The 19,360-nt window shown below is 47.2% G+C and overlaps 3 long non-coding RNA genes across 3 annotated transcripts; all 3 read right to left on the reverse strand.

The window, feature by feature from the left end:
- Window positions 1-681: 681 nt before the first annotated feature.
- On the reverse strand, window positions 682-2,670 carry LOC106891502. The gene is made up of 3 exons (XR_001412697.1): window positions 2,542-2,670; window positions 1,784-2,401; window positions 682-1,159 (listed from the first exon to the last, which is right to left on the reverse strand). It is a non-coding gene; the product is annotated as an uncharacterized LOC106891502 (long non-coding RNA).
- A 690-nt stretch (window positions 2,671-3,360) lies between these two features.
- LOC106891501 lies at window positions 3,361-7,873 on the reverse strand. Its single transcript, XR_001412696.1, has 3 exons — window positions 7,658-7,873; window positions 6,180-6,479; window positions 3,361-5,491 (listed from the first exon to the last, which is right to left on the reverse strand). It is a non-coding gene; the product is annotated as an uncharacterized LOC106891501 (long non-coding RNA).
- A 2,450-nt stretch (window positions 7,874-10,323) lies between these two features.
- LOC106891391 lies at window positions 10,324-16,530 on the reverse strand. The gene is made up of 3 exons (XR_001412680.1): window positions 16,355-16,530; window positions 13,733-13,868; window positions 10,324-10,765 (listed from the first exon to the last, which is right to left on the reverse strand). It is a non-coding gene; the product is annotated as an uncharacterized LOC106891391 (long non-coding RNA).
- Window positions 16,531-19,360: the final 2,830 nt, after the last annotated feature.

Here is a 19,360-nt window from a genome sequence, read left to right on the forward strand (position 1 = left end):
TTTGCCACTGGCTCGTTGGGTGACCACCAGCATCGTCCCCGCTGGGGCCGGTCTGGACAGGGCCAGGCTGGGGCACTGCAGCCTGGAGGGCAACCAGGATGACCATGCACACACGGTGCACTCCTCTGCATGCAAACCAAACAGGGAGCCATGCTGCTGGCACCAGGTTTTTATCAGAATTGAACCGGGTGACTCTCTGGGGGGGTGTTTATGCTAATGGCTTAGATCTAAATTACTGTAGGTGTTTGGTGCCGGTGGCATGAACCAGTAACTGCAAATAGCTGGGCTCCGGGTGGCTGTGGAGCTGTTGCTCTTGTGTGTGGATGAAGTCTTTGTGACTAATGGATTTTGACATTATTGACCAATTATGATTTTTTAAATGGCAGTTTGGAATAAAGAAAAAAATTGAAGTTTTTCTTTCTTTTTTTTCTTAATGTAAAACGACAAATATCATTTTGTCCAACCTGGAATTAAAGAAATGTTTCTCTTCAAACAAAAAAGACATTAATAATGATTTATTACACCCATTTTTGCACTTTTTTAGTTTAAATTAGGTCAGTGTTGAATGGAAAAATAAGAACTTCTGAGAGCAAAAGTTGAAATCCTTCACTTTTAGAACAGCAATGTGTGCATTTTTGCACGTTTCACCGTCTCCCCCTTCCACACAAAGCATTTTTTCCCACCCAGGCCTGTTTCCCAGACTCGCCGTGCGTTCCCGAATAACCTCATTGCCACGGCCCTGTCGATAACCTGCTCACTGTCCTGGCCACCTGCTTTGGCCCCTCAGTAGCCATCCCGTTGGGTGGGCTCGGTGGGAGCCCCAGCGAGCGCAGCCGATGCTCACAAACCTGAGCATCTGGTACCAAGACACAACCCAGCTTCTCCCAACACCTATCTGCCTCTGTAATACACACAGCACAATTTGCTGGAAATATTTCAAGCCGCTCTTCTTGCCAGCACGTGCTGATTTAAGCGGCGCTGCGGGGTGCAGGTGGGGTTTGGGGGTGCACACACCTGGCAGAGGGGCCTCTCGGGCAGCGGCGCGTCCCCTCTGAGACACCCGAGGATGAACATTCTCCTTCGTCCCAGGAAAAAGGTCCTTTGAGAGCTCCTGAGCTTTCGGGAGGTGCAGTTAGCTCTCTGAGGCCATTCCCATTGCCTGGGCAGACAAAGAGAAAATGAAGGAAATCAATTTAAGATCAAAGTTTGTTTCGTGAGAAGGATTTGCTTCCCTGCGGTGGCTCAAGAGACCACCAGCGGAGCAGCAGCACTTCTTTCAACTTTATTTAATTATGATAATACTTTATGATATCTCAGGCGATGCTGGGGGTAGCTCCTGAGGAGCTGAGTGCTCGGAACGGGCTCGTTAGAGCGTGTGGTGCTCGTTAGAGCGTGCGGTGCCCGCGGGGTCTCGGGTGTGAGCGCCTGGTCCTTGGCCCCAGCACACACTGTGCTGCTCAGCCCAGCGCCAATTAGCAGGGCTCCGGCCACCTCCCTAATCATAAATCTTAAGAAAAGCTAAACTTTTATGGAATATATTATTGTCCTCATTCCCTTTCATGTGGAGAGAAAAAAAAAAAAAAAAAAACCACAAACCAAAACTCACCTGGATCTTCTTTCCTTATTGCTGAGGTGAACACAAATTCCTGCTCGCAGGGCTCCGGCCACCTCCCTAATCATAAATCTTAAGAAAAGCTAAACTTTTATGGAATATATTATTGTCCTCATTCCCTTTCATGTGGAGAGAAAAAAAAAAAAAAAACAACACCAAACCAAAACTCACCTGGATCTTCTTTCCTGATTGCTGAGGTGAAGACAAATTCCTGCTGTCAGGAGGAGAAGGAGATGCTGGAGGTGTTGGTCAGGACTCAGCCCAGGCTCTGGCTCCAGTTCCCATCACCGTCCCCTGCCCAGGCTGGGATCCCACGGGAGACACCCCAGGTCCCAGGGGGTGGTGCCGGCTCTTCTCCCCAGCAGCAGCTCAGCTCCACAGCTTCCCACTGTTTTCTGGGGCAGGAAGCTGAGTTTTTCTATTCCTTGCACTTCTGAGTACTGTCTTGTCTTCTTTACATGTCAGGACAGGTGTGAAAGAGCAATGGATGTTCAGGTCAGAATAACCTGTACGATTATTACTGAGGATTTAATTACCTTCCCTGCGCAGCACGGTACGATGTGCATGGAAAGTCGGAGAGATTTCCTTTGATACCAGGTGACATCAGAATATAATTTTAATCTGCCTTACAGCTATATAATTAAAGGAGCTTATATAGAGAGAAATATATATTTATTTCTTCTTGCTGGTAGAGTTCTGGTCCTTCTGGCCCGTGCTCAGAGCGATCAGCCCCAGCCCGGCTCTGGGCTTGCCCGGTGCTGGAGATGGGCTGCTCTAATCAGGTAAGTGCTGGTGGGAAGAACGGTCCAAACTCATCACTTGCTCAAACCCTTCTCAGAGGAGAGGAGCCCTCTCCCCAGACGAAACCCCAAAGACGGGCTGTGCAGGCACTCAGAGCAGGGAGGAGGAGGTGTGGGGGGGGAAGGTACCTGGGGACCCTCCAGCCTGCAGCAACCACCTCTCCCCGCTGTGCCGAGGGCAGGGAGAGAGGAAACCTCCTGCAGGGAATAGAGATGAGGAGATTGTCTCCTGCAAGAGCAGAAAGCAGCAAACACTCGCTTCTTGCTGGACTTTTCTCTCCTGTCGCTGCGGGAGAGCACCCAGGGGCTGGTGCTGCCCCGGCCCCCCCTGGCAGTGCCCACCCCTGGGGCTCCTCGGCCGGGGAGAGCTCTGTAAATACAGCAGGTTAAAAACTGGCGAAGTAACAGCAGATCTGTATTTAATGCAGATGTTTCCCATGTTTTGTAATATTGTTTTGTTGATAAATAAAAACCAACCAAAGACCAAAAAAAAAAGGGTATTTGGCATCGTCTGTGTGACCCAGACCAAGCCACTCGCCTGCACTTGCCCACGGAGAGGGGAAGGTCCCTGTGCCAGGAGGGGCCGCACAGCCCCCCCTCACCCCGAGGCCCACACCTCCCGGAGGGCTTTGGGGGTGACCACAGGGGACCCTGTCCCCAGCTGTTGGTGACACCATGGTTAATCCTCATGGATTCCACATGGAACCAGTGCTGGGCTGGTGAGCACGTCATCAGACACTTTGAAATCTGGGGACATCGTCTTCTCAAAGCCATTTGTGAGCACATGCAATTAAGCAGCTGAACACACACCTGTTACCTGACCAGCCACAAACACAGGGGATAAATAAGTCATCCTGCATCAAAGCCATGAAGATGTCTCGTGATCATCCCTGTGTCTTCCCTGGTCCCTCTGCCACCCCCAGCACCGGGAGCTGCAGGGATGCCTGTATCTTACCTGGCCCCTGTGCCACCCCCAGCACCGGGAGCTGCAGGGATGGGGAGGCTCTTTGTCCACTGAGGGCACTGACATGGTCCCTTTTCATTCCTGGCAGCACACGGCCTGTCTGCTGAGACCAGCCTATATCCCACTCCCTGATCAAAAACGCAATGCAGAAGTTGAATTTCAAGACAAACCAGAGGTTTTTTTCACATAAGAAATAATAATAATAATAAAAAAGAATTTAAAAAAAATCAAAAGCGTAGATTAGAAATGTAAAGCTGAACAAAAGTATTTCTAAATTTGGGGAGGAGCAGGGGTTGGGTTCAAGGATGCTGATTACAAACCAAACCAGACTGCAGATCTCAAAGTGTTTAAAGCAGCCAGCGGAGCCGGGGGCTGAAGTGCCGATGCTTGAGCTCTGCCTGTCTCTGGTCAATCAGATCAGCACACTCTGTAATTCAATATTAACACCAGAATACTTCTTGTAGAGAAGTGTGGTGGGATGAACTGATTCAGGGCTGAAAAATAAGAACAATACTAAAATATAAATCTTGCCTTTACCACTGGCATTGAAGTCTCGCTTCTTGGCCGCTCTACTTTGCCCTTTATGTTCATGCCAAGATATGCATATACATAAGCCATTAAAGGTTAATGGAAAACCAGGAGAATTTGGTAGGTTTTAGGCATGATGTAAGTGTGATGCTACATCATCCACCTGTTCCTTGTTTAACCACAGCAATACAAGAGGGCAAAACTCCATCAGCTTAGCAGAATCACAACAAAGGAAAAAAAATACCTGGCATTTGCAGTTTAGTCCCTCCAAATTAGGGGAAGCAGGACCTAAGAGTGTTTTTTATCACATCCATTCCCAACTTGAGAGAGAACACTGTATATGTTTAAAAACAGCCCTCCTGCAGCCGCTTGGTCTCCGAGAGCAATATTTGTGTTGCTGAGAGGAGAATGACAAAGCGGTAGCTCAGATGTTCCTGGAGGTGGGTGTGAAACCGGAGGGGAAATTCATCTGCCGTGAGCGGGAGGCTGGAGCAGGTGACCTCCGGAGGCATCGCCCAGCCTGGCCTCTCCTGTGTGGGGGAGAGCTTGGCAGAGGAAAGGCAAATTCATTTAGGGAGATGCGAGGTGGAGGATTACAAACCAGGAGCAGAAATAGTGAGAAGTGGGAGATGAGACCTATTTCAGTGAAGGGACTGGCCGAGCTGCTGAACATCACACAAGGGGCTATTTCTGTGGGGGCTCTGCCGCCCCAGCCCCGCTCTGTGACCCTGCAGCCCCGGGGGTGAGCACACGGGGTACCCGCAGTGTTGTGCCGAAAAAACTGTGACCCAACAAGGTCCGAGCTCTCCAGGGGAGAAGAACCATCATGGAGGGAGGTGTGGGCAGCTTCTCCAGCAGGGAGGGACCTGGGGCTCTGCCACAGCCCTCGCGTTGGTGGCAGGAGGGATGGAGAGGAGGGACAGGAGCCAAGCCAACACCGCAGCCCTCTGCCTGGAACCGGAGTTATTTCACTTCCTCTGACTCTAACATGGTGATTAACTTCACTCCCCCCACCCTTATTCCCTCTTCATGAGCTGTTGCCAAGGGAAGATCAGCGGCAGCAGCAGAGGAGGGGTGGCAGACACAGGGCTCCGAGGGTGCAACGGGCTGTAGGCGCCGACAGCAGCGGCGATGACCTTGGCTCTGCCTCCAAAGATAAACCCCCGCGTCCCTTCCCCTTCACTCAGTCCCAGAGGGTGTCAAACCCCCCTGCCCAGGCACAGCCCCTCCCCAGAGCAGCCAGAGGTGCCCCCAGGCACAGAGCAAAAATGTAATTTCTGCCTTCTCTGTGATCTTGTCTGTGTTACTTGAAGTTGTTCTTAAGCTATTCTAATTATTATTTTTTTTTAAATCCAATAAAGACTCCTAATACGTGTAATTTTATCATAACGTATTGGGAATAGTATGTAGTTTAGGGATATTACCAGTGCTAAAATAAATGGTGCTACTCATGTAGCTGTGAGCTTTTATTTTTACCATTATCTTGAAAGAAGCAGTCTTGATCTATTTCTAATTATTCATTAGGACTGTTGCATCTGATCCTCTTCTTTCCTTTGCTCTGAAATGCTCTCTGTCTTACCGTGAGCTCTGTGAACAACAGAATTTTACTTACGCTGTGCTCTTGCTGGGGAAATAGGTGTAAAAAGCGCTGGGACAGCCCGTGCTGGGGCTGGGGTAACCACGCACAGCTGAGAGAGAAACCTGAATTTCCCGGCTGCCACCGATCTCTCCCTGCCCTCCCGCGTTAATGAATTAATCCAATCTAAACCTGGGAGAGCTGCAGAGAGCGTGGCCTGAAATAGCATGGCTTTGGGCAAAACGATAGGTTTCAGCGGGGATGCAGGAGGGGCTGCAGCTCTGTAATAATCAGTGTGAGGCGATTGCCACCCGTTAGTGCCGCTGGGCTGCGAAACTGCACGGCTCGACTGTGACGTACGGCCGGGGACGGGGGACAGCGAAGGTCAATGCCCACACAGGCAGTAAGAGGAGGATTAAAAATATGTCTCTACTCTAATAACCCCTCAATTAAGAGCAGCATTAGCCTGGATGTGTCCGCCCATCCCTTTAACCCCACAGACAGGCCACGGAGCTGTGCCCAGGCTCCAGGGAAGGGCAGGGATGGGAGGTGGCTCTGGGGTTCCCGAGCTCCGTGCTGGGGGGATGACCTGCTCCCAGTCCCAGCACGGAGCAGCCACCAGTTCCCAGTGCTCAGAGCCAGGATGTGGTCCCTCAGTTTGCACCAGTTGCACCAGTGACTGTGCCAACACCTACTGACCACAGCAGCTTCACCAGGATGTCCCTGCTCGGTCCACAACGCGATGCTCCTGCTGAGGAGGAGGAGGAGAGGAGCAGCTGGGGAGCCACCAACGACGCTGGGAAACCTCCAGTGTGGGAGAACCAGGACCAAGAGACATTCACTCCCAGAACCAGGGACCCGTCTGCGTCTCCCGAGGGCTGGCAGCTCCTGGGGGAGAGTCGTGGTATCCTTCTGCCATTGCTTTGGGCAATTAGACCTCACACAGCGGGTCCCACAACCCCTGGGAGGTTGTCCTTGAGTTCCCACTGGTGTCCAGAACTGCAGGAAGAAAATAGAAAAAAAACCATAAGAAAAAAACAAACCAAAAACCAACAGGAAAAAACCAAACACACACACAAAAATGCCCCCCAAAAAACCCCAAACCCAACAGCTCTCTCTTCTTCCATGGTAAAATTGTTTAAGGGAAGCCTGTCCCTGACCACAGCAGCAATAAGCTGTAGGTGCCTAAAATGCAGAAGTCCCGACACCTCCAGCCCTGCTTTTCCCTCTGTTCTGATGGCTCCACTTTCCCTCCAGCTTGGTTTCCTGCTTGGGACTGTTCCTCTCACCTGAATTGCCCCTCACAGCTACTGCTACATTTTTCACTGTGTTACAATTTCCTCTTTAAGCTGTCCAGAAATCTGATATATTGATCTAATTATCACCAGAAATCATTCCAGCCTCTTAATGCTTTTGCAGCTTTTAGCCAACACAAAGGACTGAAGATTTTTCCCTCATAACTTCATATATTTTTAATCACTCACATCTTCATGTCATGTCTAATACCTTCATTTACGTCTGGGATGAGCTGCACTGAACATAAAATATTCTTCAACCCTTTACCTCTGCTACTGCTTCGTGCTGCTCGTTATGCCCTCCGTTGCGCTGCAGTGTTAGTGCTTATCTCTCACTCACAAGCATGTTTATTTTTCCAGCACTACGATGAGAAATAAATTCAGCTAACAATGCAGAGCTAACGCTGGCAGTTTAATTGCAGCTGTACAATCCACCTCCCTCACACACAAAATACAAGCAAGAACATTTTCCTCTCCACTTCCCTGGAGGAGCAGTAGTTGTTACTGCGGTTGCGTGCCCTGGACCACAGGGACCTGATGCAGAGAGGAGCAACAGATCTTCATCTGCTTTAAACCTTTAGTGATGCATCCAGCTGCACCCATACCATCCTCACCTCTCCTCCTGCTCTCCTCGGACTAAGCCACTGGCCAAACACCCTGGAGAAGCAGCACGTTGTGTATTCCTCCCAGCACCTTTCCCAAAAGCCCTTTCCTGGCCCCGAGGTGGGCAGGCAGAAGCTAGACCAGCCCCGGGTAGCACACCAGGACCAACTGGCCAACTGCACTTCATACACAAGCTGATACTTCAGCATAACAAACCCCAAAACCCCACCAACCGACTTCTTGTCCATCGGGGTAGAGCCATCAGCCTTGAAGCCTCACCTCTCACCATGGTATCTCCACTTCCAGTGGCTCCCACACGCGTACAGTTCATTGACTATTAAGTGTTATCTCAAGACCTGGACACTGAACCCAGCTTCAACAAATAAAACTGAATTTTCTTCTTTGAGTGGTCTCTTCATCAACTGTTTTACCATTTTATAACATCCACCATGGTGAAACACCAAGCTGTTATGTCTGCTTTGCACCCTGAGCCACGGCGGGTCTCCTGCTCCTCCAGCCAGAGCTGAACAGAAGGGCATTGGAGGGGGGAGCAGCCAAACCCCTTTGTAATTCCTTCCAACCACTAATCTATGCCCTGAAACAGGAAAATGGATATTCACTTTAGATCTACCTGATAGGAATATAAATGTTACTCTGCTTTTTATAAATGCCCTAGTGCTGTGTTTGAATTCTTTCTGAAAGGACAAAGCAGGTGAGCTCTGTTTTCCAGCCACCATTTCTGCGGGCAGACTGAATTTTCATCCTGTGGTTGTATCTTAGCACTGTTATAACTAATCGTCTCCTCCAGGTTAAACCTGCAAAGGCATCCCAAATCATGTATTTAAATGACAGCAAAAAAATTCCCCTAACTCCTTAAAGTTAATGATCTTCATTTTCATTTTCCACATATTTCTCTCCTTGTAATAGCCATGTGCTAAATCTTCATGAGATTTTTATAGTTTCACTGAAGGAATATTTGCATAATTATTAGTGCATAATCTACTTTAATGGTCCCACTGATTTTACTGTTATAGCTAAATGTATGTGGTGTCAAATTTAAGCATATAAAGTTCTGGACAATTCTTGGGCAAACACTGCATCTGCTGGAAAGAAAGTGTGCCTGTCCCTGTGCTCGCTTCAAGGGGAGAACATGGAATGGTTTGGGTGGGAAAGGACCTTAAAGCCCACCCAGTGCCACCCCTGCCCTGGGCAGGGACACCTCCCACCACACCAGGTTGCTCCAAGCCCCCTCCAACCTGCCCTTGAACCCCTCCAGGGATGGGGCAGCCACAGCTTCTCTGGGCAACCTGGGCCAGGGGCTCAGATCCCTGCACCAGCCCTTGCTTAGTGCTTGGCTTTGGGGATTCAGGGGCTGGAGCCAACAGGAAATTGTGGGCTCGGTGCTTTGGGCAGGTTTTGTGCCAGCTGAATGGGGCCTGGCCTCCTGCTCTCCCGTTTTGGAATCTTCCCCCATGGAATTGACGTGAAAACATATAAAAAGGCTGTCCTAAAATAAGAGTGGTGAGGCGTGGGGATGCTGTGATGACAGCAGCTATATAAGGAGGCAGCACAGAATTTTTGAGGGAAAGCATCAAGCTTCTGCTATTTTCCAACCAGTTCATACTCTCTCTGTAAAATGTCATTTCTTGAATTTTTTTAGACTGTTCTAATAGATACTGATAAATGTTCTTCTCCTTAGGGCTTGTCAGGAAAAGAGGTGATTGATACTATCTTCAGAAGCAGACAAAAATGTTCAGTACAGTATCTGCCAGTGGGACGGATCACAAAAACAATGGTCTAAACCTAATCTGTATGAAACTTTTTTAAAAAATACAATACCAATTTAGGTTCAAGTCATACCTCTGCATGGAAGCCACAGCAAAGACTTTTTGACTTGTAAAATCTGGAAAATAAATAAGAAAAGCAAATTATCTCAAAAAAATGTAGGCACCAGTGTGATGTGACTACAGTTTGGGCGCAAAATGCTTTTTCTGCACTGCTTTTGAAGATGTACTTATTCAATTAATATTATTTCCTAAAAATACTGACATGTTGTAATTGAGAGATTCCCCAGGCCTGAGCCCGGGGGCTGGAAATGCCTCGTCTCTCCCAGATCCGAGCTCAAGCCCGAAATTAAGCTCTTAATGCCTTATTAACAGCAGAGAGTTTTGAGTGTAAAATGATCAGTTCTTTAAATGATATATTAAATTAACTTTCCTTATGTACTTTCAGATGGAAGTTAAATATTTCCACATAGCTCTAGACAGCAAAAGGCAATCAAGGGGGATTAGCTGAAGGGCTTTTTCTCCATTAAATGCGAACTCCGGAGCCGAGTGGGGCCAGGGCTTCCCAGCCCCGAGCACCGCGCTGTGCCCGGTCTCACCGTCCTGCTCTTCCACATAAAACTGGCACAGAAATCTGGAAGAATAACTTACCCCATGGCCACTTCTGCTTGGTAGAAGCCACACTCATAATGAGCATCCTTCACTTCGTTATACCACGTGCGCTACGCTGGGGACCTCAGCTTTCTGAGACACTATGCAATTTTCCAAATTTGTTCTTGCATAACATCTGACAAATGCCATTAATTGTTCTCCTTTCAGCTCTGTGCAGGCAACAACAGCAGAAGTTTGTGATTTTTTTTTTTTTTTTTTAAAACAGAACCTGTCAGAATAACATGATTAAATGTTGCTGTCACATCCCCAAATTGTGCATACTGTAATCCTCAAGTTTTTTCAACAGTTTTCATGGTACCTTATTTCCATAATAGTGGATAAACAACGGTGTAGTACAAGGCTATAATTTCATTGATTGTTCCTGGCAACCTCGTGCACCTTGACAGCTCCTGCAGCTCGAGCGGTTTGTCACTGGGAGCTGAAGATGCAACTCCTGTCTGACACAGGCCCAGTTTTACATACGATCCACTGACATTGCACAGCCCCAAAATAAACATATAAAGATCTTACAGGCATCTGATGCTTCATTTTCCCTCATCTGCAGGGGATGGGCATGAAACAGTGCTTGGTGCACCCGAGGGGAGCAGGAGATCCCAGTGTTTCCTCCACTCCCTTCCCACCTTGGCATCCAGCGGGGACTCGGTCACTTTCTTCAGCACCTCAAGCAACATTTGGGGTATGAAAGAGCAAAATAACCACTCTGAAAGGGAGCCTGACCTGCAGCTGGAGAACCTTGGCTGCCGTGCCCGTCCTGAGCTGCCTCCAAGGGCTCTGTCTCCCTGTGGACCAACCGAAGGAGAAGGGGACGGTGTGGGCTTTGCAGTTTTGGAGTCTTCATGGAAACCACCGCTGTCATAAGGGTGTGGAACATGTAACCTTTTTGTCTCTTCGATAGACAAATGATCAGCATCCTTCTTTGTAAATGATGCAGCTGTAAGAAATTAGGAAATAACTTCCAGATAAGTAGATTTATTGATGCAATTTGGTGCTACATGGCTAGACTGGTGTGTTTATAAAATATTTATAGAGTTTTCCTTTGCAGTGATGGAACGAGAACTGGTTGAACAATGTGTGGGTCTTCATTAGTGCTATTGCACATGCAGGTTTGTTTTCTGTCTCATCTTGTCCCTTCATTAAGTTGGCCCTCATGATAAATTGGCCCAGATCATTAATTAATAATTACCTCTTCTGTATAAAATCAGATTCCTCGAGTTAGTGCTACTGGTTATGAATTTAAGATTATGCATAAACCTGTATGCATTTCTCTGCTCCATATTTAAGTCATTCTGCTATTCATCCAAAACCTCATCAGAACAGATAATAAACCACTTCATGAACAGATGTGCCACTTATTCATCTAGTTCTATAATGATAATGAAGAAAATTTAATCTGGAGTGTCTATGGAAGATGATCTAAAAGACAGATTGGTATGAATAATAAAGACACTACACAAGAATTTTAAATCTGACATGAAAAGGCAATCATTAAGTACTCTACAATGCTGCCTTTGATATAGTCCAACAGTGTATAAAAACAAGCACCTCTTGGGTGTTGGACTCCACAAGGAGCTACTGTTTCTGCAGATGTAAATGCTCTAAATTGCTTTTACTTTAAAGAAGTATGAAAGATAATTTCTTTTACAGCTGGAAGCAACATCTGACATTGCAAAATGCTGAAAACACATTGAAGAGAGATTGAAGATTTCAGATACATTGAAGGTGAATGGCATAACAAGCATAGCTGAATATTTACTCAAAAAATAAGAAAATGCAGAGACAAGTGGAAATTTGTGAGGCCAACTTGCTCTGAAGAGCCATTTACCTCTCGTTAGCTAGATATATATTTATCTGTTTCCTCATATATGCCGCTATTGATTCCTGTCAATAGAAAAAGAAAATCAGGAATGCAGAACAGGCAGGAGACACTTATTGTAGATGAATCTTTGCAAAGCCTTAATGGAGTTGCGTAGCTACGTGATTTCTGTTCACAGTCAAAAAGATCATTTAAAATCCCCAAAGTGTCTTTGACGAAAAAAAAGCCATTGCATTCACCGTTGGCGAAATGTCCCAGATTGACAACTGCCATCTATTTATTCCAAAAGCAAGAAAAGCACAAACTGTGCAGTACAAGCTCGCCAAGTGATATAATAGGATAAAAAAAAAGAAAAAAAAAGACCGTGCTAGGAGGAGGGGTCATGGAATAGGACATCACCGTGATGGCCATAAAGTGGCATAACTCAGAAGTTTCCTCTGGCCGCACGTTAAGCACATGCAGTTCATCACCAGCACATCAACCAGAGCAGAGGGAAAAATCACCCTTTGGTTCTGAGGAAGACAGATGAGGAGACCTCAGGCAGAGACAGAGGGGGGGGACATGGGCACTTACAGCTACGGGTGCAGAGTCATTAGCAAAGACGTGCAGGAAAAATGAGTCCTAGAGGGGGACTCTTGTCTTTCAGCTTCAGGGAAGTTAATGAAACCATTCGTGACAACATCAATACAGGAAAAAATGTAAGTGTGTGGATTTGCTCAAGATCCTATGAAGTTCAGAAGAGTTACCTGTGCGTTTGACCCCAGCCCAGACCAAAGCACCTGCCCTAAGGAGGACCAGGGCTGCCAGGAGCAGGATCTTGCAGCGTCAGCCCTCAACACACCCGATGGCTCATCCTGTCTGTGTCTCTGCAGAGCATGGGCAGCCACCAGGGTGGATGGAGAAGGCATTTCCAGCTGCCTCTCCTTGCTGAGCTGGAGGAGGAGAAGAAGCTGGTTTGGTCCTACCATGCCGTTTGCTGCTCCCTCCTCCTCTGCCTCACCAGGACCTGCTCTCGGCCACTACTTTGTCTCCCAGCAAGAACCAGATTTAGAGCTGAATTTCATTAGTGAGAGAAAACTGAAAAGGAACTCGGTGTGAAGAGATGCTCATCTCCGGAGAAGGCGCTACTGTGAATTACTTGGGTGAGTGGGCAGGACACTGTCCTTCCCCGAGGGCCCCCGTGTCTGCGCGTCCCCTGCTGCTCTGCCCCCACACGTCCCCAGCTGCCAGAGCCAAAGTTATTGCCTTTGGAAAATGACCCTGGGGGGAAACAGCCCCATAACAGTAAATCTTTTTTTTAACAGTTTGTCAACAAAGAAGTACTGTTTTTAGCACCAAAAATATTGCCAGCCTCTTTCAGCATCTGTCACAACAGCAGCAGCTGACATCGCCACAAATTCTAGGTTAAGGAGTCAGGAAATAAAAGAGGATTTGAGAGGGCAATGTGGAAACTGGGTTTCTCTTTTATGTCAGGTCCTTGAATCTGACCCAGCAGGAGCAGGCAAGGGGAGGGATCTGGCCCCCTACATGTGGGTCTGAGTTCCCCATGGAGCTGCAGGAACTGGGGATTGCTAAGGCAGAGTTCCTTCACCCTTTGTCGCTTCCTTATCGAATGTGGGGTCAGATCCTGGACTGCAAGTTTACCTTCAGTTTTCCTATTGATTTTGATGGAACTAGGGTTTGCTTTAATTCACTGGGCTCTTATCTTGGCAGACACGTTTCCATTTCAGAGTCAGGGTGTCCCCCTTGCTCCAGCTGTTTACCAAAGCAGGACTCAGCCAGATCTGTGTGGGCTCAGACTTAGCATGAAGGAGCTCAAATAAATCAACAGCTTTTCTACTTGTGTACACATTTGCTGTGGGAGCACCCAAAGATATCAGCCAGACCAGAGTCCCCTGTGCTGGATGTCATCTGTACCTGTGCTTGTCTCTTGGCCAGGAGAAGACACTGGGGTTCCTGGTCTACCTCCTGCAGTCCCAGGCCAGTTGTGGCAGAGGTCACCTTTCAACAGCGGTTGTCAGGGATAACAACGGGGGCTTGAGATGGCTTTAAACCCAAGAGCGAGACAAGTCAGAGAGCCATTACCTGGGACCACTTGACGCGGCTTGTCCCTGACCCAAGTGAAGTCCATTGCACCCAAACAGCAGCATCTAACTCGGCTCTGTTGGAGATGTGGAGACCCACCAATGTTTTTTAGTTTCCTTGGTGATCACTATCATATCTGAAAGACCAAAATAAAATTAAAATAGCAATGTATCAGAATTAGTTATCTACATTCATATTAATTATATACCTTCTCTAACATCTAGCATTTCATGGAGTAGATTTTGGTACTTTTTGCTACATCTCTGCTTCTCAAGGACTAGCATGAATTGGTCAAAAGGATAAGTATTTAATCTTCTAGTGATAGAGCAGACCTTTTCATAGTGAGATTGTTTTATTCTTAGGATAACTTCAATAAAGGATATACATCTTCCCAAGGACGAATAATTACTTGAGCAGCCCACAGCAATTTGTCAATGAGAATGACCCTGAGACTAGTTAAAGTTCATAAGGTGCAACATGAGTCACCATTAGAAAATAACAGAGCTATTTCTCTCAGTGACACAAGGTGAAAATTCAATAGCAAATTGGTATGAAAAATTATGACCTAGGCTAAATCAGAGATGAGTAGATGAAGGATTATAGCTGTTGCTGGTTTAGGAAGCAAAAGTGAGACTATGTATTTTGAGTGCTTGAGAGGAAATTTGGCATCTTTGGTAACATAGATATAAAGATATAAAGGAAGAACATACAAATGGTTTTCGTTTATTACTGTAGTCATGGAAATTGAAAAGGCAATGCATAATCCCAGAAAGCATTTTAAGGACTCCACTTCCCAAGAGCTGGTGGCTCAAAAGCAAAGGGTCCAACGGTCCAGCCCCCATCAGAGCATGGCACTGCACAGTGTGTAACACCGGGGAGGAGCTGTGGAAATGCAGGTGAATGCACAGGGTCCCACCGGGTCTGTTCACCCACCCAGTGCTCACCCTGTGCTGCCCAACACCGACATCGACTCGTGAGGCGGCCCAGCTCAGGACGCTCTCTCCTGACACAAGTAGGCACGGACTTGGCAGGACACCCCATCGTTCCATCCCACAACCTCCCTACCTGGATTCTGACCTACAGCTCCTGCTCTCCTCCACCTCCACGTGTCACCCATGGGAGATGGCAGGGATGGGCAAGAGTGAAGCAAGTCACCCCTTTGGGCTTTTTGCCAGCTCCGTGCTGGAGGCAGCACAGTCCTTGATGTTTTGGTGCAGGACAAGGGGATCTTGGCTCACTCCCTTCCCAAAGAACTGGGCCCTGCTTTCCAGCAGCTCATCCCTCGCACAGAAGCAGCACCAGGGGAGGCCAGGAGAGCCATGGGCACATTTTACAGAACTGCACTGTAAAACCTGTTGGTGCAGTGACAGAGCAAGAGAATACGGCCACCGATCAAATATGTGCTCTGATGGATTGCACACCACCTTAAATATTATAGGAGAATGTATTTCATCTGGATGGGAAACTTTAAGCAGGACGCAACAAACATTTTTCTTACAATATTAACAATTTAACATCTGAACTTTATCTTCTCCTTGGATAATAACCACTAGACACTGAGTAAAGGAACAATTGATTTAAGATCTCAATCAAAAGAAAGCATTCCTCTTATCTCTATAGCCGAGCAATGAAGTAACAGTCATCTGGGGTTATTGTACATTTGTCAGCCCATTAAAAGCACAGACCCAAGATCTATATATGGAACGTAAGACATTTGCGGAAATGACTCTTGCAAAAATCTTCCATGGTTAAGAGCTTGCAAGCTCTGCCCTTCCCTTGATTTCCACAACGTTTACTAAATAGGGCAAGGCAAAAAAGAGAATTTTTACATTTCCTGTACTCAAACTTTCTTCACTCCTTCCACACGCTTTTGCCTGATGAGTTAATGGGTACTCCGGCAGGGAGCGATTTGGCGCACGAGGTGCTCTTCCTTCTACAAATGAGAAGAGCACGTCGGGTTGATACTGCCCAGCTCTGAGTGTGGACGCAGTGAAATGCACAAACTAATGATGAATGACTGATTTCAAACAAAACCAAGCTGGTAATAGTTTTTCCCCACATTCTGCCATCTCTTGTAGAGCATATACTGGCGTGAGGCAGAAGCGACAAATCCCAACTATTCGGAGTTTTAAATCACAGTATGTTCATTGACAAAATGAAGTATCCAAATCCTTTTTTCTTCTTTAAACTTATTTCCAGCAATTATTTTAAGACACATCTTACAATCTGTGTACCCTCAACTGATCTTACCTGGGATTTCCAAAACAAGATCCCTGCTATCCTGGGTTTGCTCTGTCAATGGATGGTCCGCTGTTATCAATCAAAGCTGCATTATTACTGCTCTAGGTCAGCAGCTACAAGAGCAAACATTGATTCCAGACATTTTAACATGGCAATACATATGCCATATTAAGGACAGTAAGTCCTGCTAAAACACTAACTACCTCCTTTCAAGAGATCTCTTGAGTGGAAAAATAGCCATGCTTAGTGGGCAAATGCATTGGTATACCAATAAATTCTGTGAATGTTAAAGATTTCTCTAAGTAACGTAAGAACAACATAAAACCAGAAATAACCGTTAAAACAAAGATGACGGTGTGCTTCAGTCTGCACAGAGCTTACCATCGCCCTCCATTGCTCAGTCTCCATGGCCATGGACAAGGGGCTGCGCTGAGGTCTTCCTCTTCCTCGCCAGCTCAAGGAGAAGCGATGGCTATGGGCAACGATGTCAACAACACCAACTGATCAAGACCTCGGTGTGCGACACTGTCACCCAAACTGCACCAAACTTTTGGCAGGTCTCCTTCAGGGCACAGAGCGAGGCGGCTGAAGAATCCGGTGCAAGTTGTGTTTATTTTTGTCATGACTGTTCTGCAGAGATAATTGTGTCAAGCTGAATGCACAGCGTGCTGGTTACATTTCTATTCCAGTTACCATGGTTGCTAATACTTAAAAAACTGCCTGGGAAAGGAAGAGAATTGTTCTCCCCATGCTGGGAAATGTCTCCCTGGCTCGCTCCTGCCCACGTAGTGCCACGACGCTGCTGGTCCCGCTTCAGATGTGGAAGCTTGTGGAGATCTGCCTGGCCGGGTCTGGCAGATGGAGCTCAGTTTCTCATGGTTTATCACTGTGCTGGCAGAACAAATCTCCTCACCTCTACTCAGGTTTTACAAAGAGAGAAATCTCTCTTCCTACAGCTGCCTGTAGGCAACCGTGGGAGCAAGGAGAGGTGGAAGGATTCAAGGTCAGGCTGGACGTGGCTTTGAGCAACCTGCTCTAGTGGGAGGTGTCTTTGCCCAGGGCAGGGAGGCTGGACCTCAATGATCTTTAAGGTCCCTTCCAACTCTAACTATTCCATCACTCTATGATGTTAAGTACACTTGGAGCGCAAAGGCTGTTCCTGTGGATTTGATCTGAGCCAGTAACAGCGAGCAGTACTGGGTGGATGAGAGCAAGGCAAAAGCCTGGAAGAGCAAACCAAGTGCAGACTCTTAAGCCCAATGCTATTCTATGGTAAGCAAAGAACTCGACAAGATTTAAAAAAAAGTGGTCAGAGAACAGGCATTTCCAAACATGATGGATTTGAGCATAACAAAGTGAGCTGTTTAATAGCGTGAGCCTTTGCCTTGGTCCTGTTGCTAAGTTGGGGGGGGCTCAGCAGTAGCATCTCCTTTCCCAGCCATAGGTTCAGCCATGCCTACAGCTGCAGGACATCCCACCAGCCCTGTGCTGGGACCCCCTGCCATCATCACGGTGGGTCTCATCTCTGCCGCCCGAGTGCGGGATGGACCTGACCCACCTCACTCACAGCAGGCACCACCGACAGCACGTAGGAGATCCCTCTGGCTGCCAACCCCCTTCAGTTTTCTCCATAGCTCAGAGCAATAAAAAAAAATATTAAATCAATACGAATTTGAAAAGCTTTTCAACTCCAGTTCTGTTGCAGATCCTCCAGCAGGTTGATTTCCCTCTGGGTCTCTGCCTCCCTACATCCACGTGAGCATTCCCCACGTACAAAGAACTAAAACAAAATGTCACACAAAAAAATACCCGAACTCCATGGGGTTTAAATTCACAATGAATTAAGCGCTAGCTTTATCAATCAGGCAAAACCACTAGCTGAATCACTAACTCTCTAAAATGGTTTCAGAATCAAAGGGGCCTTGGTTCAATTTAACTTCATTCAGGAGATTCAAAATAGGGTTTAGTCCTGGTCTGGTTAAATTCACACTTATATTCACCAGCATTCACTTCTCTGGGACCTCCACGAAGATGCTTCCCTTCGTCCAAATGGTGCCTTGCCCAGGAAATATTAACCAGTGAGACCTCCCCATTGGCACCAGTTTCTCCTTTCCACAGGTTTGTAAGCAGAAGGTGCCGAGGGAAGCCCCACTCCTTTGTCCCTGCGCTCTCAAGAGGTCAGTTGAGTCTTCACAGTAGTTCCTTCTGACTTCTGAGTCTGCCAACAGAAAAAAAAAAAAAAACCAAGAAAAATACTTGGCTCATTGACATTTCAGTGAAAGAGAGTTGTGTAATCAAGGCTCACCTGGCTCTACTGCTTCCTACTAAATGAGTATCTGGTTTATTGCAACCTATTCATAAAGTTATCCATCATTCCTCACAAAATTGGGTACGAATTCATGTGAAAAGCCATTGCAATATTCACCTTTCATTATTCTCCTGTCTTTATGCCCATTCAACCCAGATGCAGAAATAATAGTGTGTGACGTCAGTCCCAATGAACAAGCAATGTCGTGGGACGAGGTGGCCACTGCTGCGGCCACCGCTGGTGGACACGTACCAGGGGGCCTGGGGGAAGGCGAGGACAGGAGGCAACGTCTTTTGTGTAGACATAACCTGCTCTGTCTCAATTACACAGTTCCCAGGCAGCTAATAGCCCAGTAACGACACGCTGAGAGGAACTGGTGAGTGCTTACAGATGCTACACCAGCAGAATATGGATGGAGCAGGGAGCTGCTGGCCGGGCACGGGCTGAGGCTCCGGTGGAGGGGTTTGTCCCTGGTTATTTTCATTCAGAAATGCTCCCCACTCATGTCACTCATGAAAAACCCAATAACATTAGAAATACGTGGAGAAAATGCCATTTCCTCCCTCCTGGCACCAGCAGAGCAGGGAGTGCTGAATCCCACAGACTTGAGCCTGCGCCGGAGGCAGAGCATCCTCCGAGCCGCCCGCCAGCAGTTTTAGACCTGCTTGCTTGAGTATCATTTTTAAGCTTGTTTGAGCAGAGGCTCCTTTTTAGAGAGCAGTGCTCCCTGGCCAGCTCCAGGGAGAAGAGAGACATTGACGTCTCTCTTCATACATTTCGAGATACAAAAAAGCAAGTTATGAATAATGTGAGATTCCGCTGGCATCATGCATAATGTGGGCAAGAAGCAGGGGAGAACAGAGGGCACTTGAGAGCCAGGTCACAGAAAGTACTCCACGTGCAGCATTTCTCATGAGGAGATCAAATAGTGCTTTAGTAAGGACTTATAAATATTAATCCAGCACCCGTTTCAGTTACTGTCACTGCAGGAGCAGCCGTGCTCGGTGTGCGTGGGGACACAGAGAGGGAGCAGCTCGTGACAAGCCTCCCTTGCTTACTTCATGCTCTTTTGTAGGATT

The sequence above is a fragment of the Calidris pugnax genome, unplaced genomic scaffold, assembly GCF_001431845.1.
Source record: "Calidris pugnax isolate Ruff unplaced genomic scaffold, ASM143184v1 scaffold27, whole genome shotgun sequence".
Taxonomy (NCBI): Eukaryota; Metazoa; Chordata; class Aves; order Charadriiformes; family Scolopacidae; genus Calidris; species Calidris pugnax.